A 4,148-nucleotide genomic window follows, 5' to 3' on the forward strand; every position below is an offset into this window, starting at 1 on the left:
CATAGATCTGTGTTCTAACCTGTGGTATTCCAGTAGTACAAAAACATGTTTGTCAGTGGAATAAATAACTTCAGCCGCACGCGGTAGCCGCGTGGTCTTGGGTGCCTTGTCATGGTTCGCACGGCTCCCCCCATAGGAAGAGGTTCGAGTCATCCTTCGGGCATGAGTGTGTGTGTGTTCTCCTTAGCGTAAGTTAGTTTAAGCTAGATTAAGTAGTGTGTAAACCTAGGGACGGATGACGTCAGTTGTTCGGTCCCATAGGAACTTGCCACAAAAAAAACTTTAACCTTTTTCTTCCGTGCGCTAGCTCCCTCTCACATTTCAACGGTGGTATCGTACTGATCGTTCTGAGCTGCGGCGTACTATTTATACGCAGTACGGTTGCGATTACAGCGCCATCATTTAGCAAGTCTGCAAAGTATTTCGTATCTTCTGTATAACTTCTGTATAGTATTCTTATAGCTTCCACAGTAAACGTACCGTTTGTTGCACTCGTCCATCGAACTTAGTTTTCGAGATATTTAGTTCTCAAATCAGCGACTCCTTCGCTAGACACCAAGTATTTTGTTTTCGCCGGCCGGGGTGGCCGAGCGGTTCTAGGCGCTACAGTCTGGAACCCCGCGACTGCTACGGTCGCAGGTTCGAATCCTGCCTCGGGCATGGATGTGTGTGATGTCCTTAAGTTAGTCAGGTTTAAGTAGTTCTAAGTTCTAGGGGACTGATGACCTCATCTACATCTACATCCATACTCCTCAGCAGTTAAGTCCCATAGTGCTCAGAGCCATTTGAATCATTATTTTTTTCTGTTTTCGTTTCATTCATACGTCACCGCATAGAACTGCACATATTATTTGTATTCCTGTTAATGTGACTACCAACGGCCTTGCCGCAGTGGTAACACCGATTCCCGTCAGATCATCGAAGTTAAACGCTGTCGGGATGGCCTAGCACTTGGATGGGAGACCATCCGGTGTGCCGAGCGCTGTTGGCAAGCGGGATGCACTCATCCCTAGTGAGGCAAATTGAGGAGCTACGTGATTGAAAAGTAGCGGCTCCAGTCTCGTAAACTGATATACAGTCGTGAGAGTGGTGTGCTGACCACATGCCCCTCCATATTCGCATCCTGTGACGCCTATAGGCTGAGGACACGGCGGCCGGTCGGTGCCGTTGGGGCTTCATGGCGTGTTCGGGAGGAGCTTAGGTTTAGTTTTAGTTAATGTAACTACATTGTGTCAGGTATTCATTTAAAAATATGGAGCAGTTTCACATCTTAAATAACGTTGATTTCTTACAGGTATTCTACGGCACCCTTCCAGATATTCCAGTTGTGTGTCGAAAGAAGGAAGGAAGGAGTAGCCGTGTATAGCCGTGTATATGTTTGTGATGTCCTTAGGTTGGTTAGGTTTAAGTAGTTCTAAGTTCTAGGGGACTGATGACCTCAGAAGTTAAGTCCCATAGTGCTCAGAGCCACTTGATAATCTGGGGAATAATTGTCGATTCACTTGGATAGATGCCTGAATACCAGTAAAAAGATTGTATAATACCTGACACACAGTTTGACTGAGACCAGCTGCCTTGAGCACGTGCTTCAGGAAACTGCGACTGCCTCCGTCAAATGCATTATTAAAATCTACAAAACTTTAGAAACAGAAGTCATTGCAGCCACCGAGAGGACGTGCAGGCATTCGACTGTAAAAGTCAGGATCAAGCGCCCTGGCACACAGCTTTGGTGAAAAGTAAGTATTTTCTCTATCAGTATCGACAAACGGCTATTAACCACCAGAGCGACAATTTTCAAAAATGGTTCAAATGGCTCTGAGCACAATGGGACTTAACATCTGAGGTCATTAGTCCCCTAGAACTTTGAACTACTTAAACCCAACTAACCTAAGGACATCACACACATCCATGCCCGAGGCAGGATTCGACCGTGCGACCGTAGCAGTCGCGCGGTTCCGGACTGAAGCGCCTAGAACCGTTTGGCCACCGCGGCCGGCAGAGACAGTTTTGAAACCTTAATTAAGTGGTGTGACCGAGCGGAATTTATCAACGTCAGGACGCCCGGTTGTCTTCGGAATTAGAAGGATTTTACCAACCTTGAAACTGTCAGGAATCAAACCACCCACCCATGTAGCACCACATTTACCAATGACGTAATGGTATCACCTGTAGGGGGTCAAACATGTACATAAAATTCCTCAGGAATATCGTCGGTTTTTGCGATGGTGAACCAAAAATAAGGCGATAAATATCATCTCGAGTAAAGTCACTCAGAAATTCGCCATTTAATGCGGGAGTAACCATGCAATGCAGAAGAGGAGTAAATGCATCAGGGAAACGTTATCAGTAGCATTGACATTATAAAGGTCGGTAAAGTAATTTCAGTTCGCTCTGGAAATGTCACGTTGGGATGTCAGTACATGACCATCGGTGCCAGTGAGGGACACGATACACGATCTTTTCGACTGTCCGCAACAGGATAAAATAATATAAGAAAGTCAATTCATCCTGTAGGAATGAGTGGGATTTTGATCGAGCCTGTATCCTTCCATTTTTTTCTCCGTAATTGAATAAGCCTCGCCTTAACATGGTGGACATCCATATTCCGTAAGGGACCTTCATAAAGTTGTCGCAAGACGGAATAATAAAATTCCTGCGTCTGACGGAGATCCATTGTCCTCTCAGTGCCGTAATGCATTAACACTTTCCGGTGCAATAGTTTCGTATGCCCTGACGACCATTCCATAACAGAAGGATAACGGTCCTGCGAACGAAAGCTACGGGCCAAAACCTCTCGAATGATATCTCCAGGGAAGGATCTTTTGAAGGAGAATGTGCCCAACTTTCAGGGGAGGCGACATAGTTTTACTGGTTGTGCCACATGATTTAAGGTTTCAGCCACGGCATACTTATCAGTATAACAAGTGGGTATCAGAATCAGATAGATAAAAACAATCAAGTCTGCTGCCGGTAGTAGCTTCGAAATGCGTATACCTGACGAGAGTGGACTAGAGACAGATCTATGAATCGCGTATTTGCGAAGAGCGCACCAAATCGTCTAGTTTCATACTGAAATTAAAATTGGGAGGCTGATACACAGGAAGAAAAACATAATTAAAATCTCTGTCCAACAGAAGTTTCTGCTGAGTTTTACGAAATGAATAAACTATATCCTCTCTATAAAAACCCTTGCAATCTGTGAAACGGACAGATTCTGAAGGGGCATAAAAATGATTGAAAGTAAGGTCACAAAAAGTGCAGCCTATCTCTCGGCAGTTACCAAGATCTACGAAATCAGTCAGTGATATTCCCTCTCTGTAAAACAACGCAGTACTAGTAGATAGTCCAGGAACCACATTAAGGAAAGAATACAAGCCGAGAACAGAAAAATGATCAGACAATACTTCTTGAAAAAATAACAGCCTGCACATGAATCGTAAACAAATTGTCGCTGTGCGACAAGTCTATGTTCACATTCAATGTAAGAAAGGTATACACCTGCATCTAGCTATTACCAAAACAATTCAATCGATTACTTGAAAGATATCTTTAAAGTCGTGTACCACAGTCCATACTGGAGTCAACAGATGAATCTGAATATAAAGAGTTGGAGCTCTTTCTTGCACCCTCTTTGTTTTTTTTTCTTGCTTTCACGATGCCGCACGCTCAGGTTGAAAACGCTGTTTGTTGCAGCTTTGCGGGAGCGCAACTGCCACATGAGTCAACGTGCTTGGAGAGAGGGGGGGGGGGCGGGGGGGGGGGGGGAGAGGATGTTCTGCGGAAATTCAGCATCAGGTGCTGAGGACACACCACAAACTTCCACAGGTGAGCGGCTCCTGAAAATCAACTGAAACGAAAACTGATAGTATGTCCTTTAAAGTCACGATGTGTTCCACAGGCACACTTGTGCCGATCTGGTTCTGATCAGCACTGGCCTATGGCATGCTTCCCCATCTGGGGGGAGAAGATGGGTGGGAACACGTTACAGACAGTCCATCGATATAGCACCGGGTTCCAGAACAGGTCTATTCCTCATGTGATGCCGAAGAGGCGTTCTCGGTCTTGGGAGACCCGTCGGAGGAGGTGCTGGATGCTTTCGAATCTAGGACAGCAGCCTACATGTTATCATCCGGCCTGAACTAGGGGTT

At 45.4% G+C, this 4,148-nt stretch overlaps 1 pseudogene; it reads left to right on the forward strand.

Moving 5' to 3' along the window:
- The first annotated feature begins 873 nt into the window (after positions 1–873).
- On the forward strand, positions 874–991 carry LOC126425284 (5S ribosomal RNA; annotated as a pseudogene).
- Positions 992–4,148: the final 3,157 nt, after the last annotated feature.

Source organism: Schistocerca serialis, chromosome 1 (assembly GCF_023864345.2).
Source record: "Schistocerca serialis cubense isolate TAMUIC-IGC-003099 chromosome 1, iqSchSeri2.2, whole genome shotgun sequence".
In the NCBI taxonomy this organism is placed as follows: domain Eukaryota; kingdom Metazoa; phylum Arthropoda; class Insecta; order Orthoptera; family Acrididae; genus Schistocerca; species Schistocerca serialis.